Source organism: Anastrepha ludens, chromosome 4, assembly GCF_028408465.1.
Source record: "Anastrepha ludens isolate Willacy chromosome 4, idAnaLude1.1, whole genome shotgun sequence".
NCBI classification, from domain to species: domain Eukaryota; kingdom Metazoa; phylum Arthropoda; class Insecta; order Diptera; family Tephritidae; genus Anastrepha; species Anastrepha ludens.
In genome coordinates, this window is record NC_071500.1 from 107,209,976 (window position 1) to 107,211,073 (window position 1,098).

Here is a 1,098-nt window from a genome sequence, read left to right on the forward strand (position 1 = left end):
ACCAATACATCCACAAAGATTCACTGATTTGTGCGATTTATTGCAAGATGGCATTGCCGCACTTTTTTCTTTTGAAATGAGGAGAGTTATACCATTACTGCCAATAATCATCGGTAAAGAACGGTGTTATGGGCAGAGCTCGATAAACCGACATATATGAGTTATAGCTCCGACAAGATGGCGATACAAGCCATAGAAATGCCACAATACTCGATCTTGGCAATCAAGAATTTAACGACTGGGCCATCTTTCGGCGAGCATTCACGGTGAGCATTTGGCTGCCGCGATCATGCGCCGATATTTTTTTTTGTTGTGATTTTTATGGTCACATGAAGCGCTTAGTCTACGCTAATAAGCCAACTGTATTTTACGGGCTCGATGCCAACATTTGGAACGCTATTGATGGAATGCCGCCACATATGCTGAACCTAGTCATCGAAAATCGGATCAATCGCTTGAAGCATTGCCGGCGGGACGTACTTTAAAAACTAAGTTAAAATTAGCTTAGCAAACTGTTTTTATTTTTTTTTTGAATTTCATTCCTACTTCTATTGTTTTAATTTTGTTCTACGTATGGTAAAAAAACCGGTCAAACACCAATCAATATTATCTCTAAGGGGTCCCGATGGTCTAGAGCTCGAAAATATAGGGTAGTTTCAGTATTTTTTTTTACAGTAAAAAAATTACAATTAAAATCAAAAATTTAAATTTCTTAGGCTTTTTATTTAACTTGTTTTATGCACAAAATTTAAATAAAATGGCGAATAATTGGACCTGGACGATGCTGTTCATTTTGGCTCTTCTATACATTTGAAACACAAAACCCCAAAAAAATAATTAATAAATATGCTTTTAGGTACATATGATCCGTACTAGAATAAAAAAAAATTTTACAAAATGGCGCGATTTCGAATTTGACTCTCTAAAAATCGGTTTTTTTCTGTTTTTCAATAAAAAAATACGAAACAATTGAAATAATAATATGATTCTAGTACGGGAGATAGCCATTGATGTTTGAACAACATATTAAAATTTCAGAAGATTTGTTTTTGACAACACCAGGCCGAAAAAAGTTGTTTCGAGATAAATGAGTTTAAA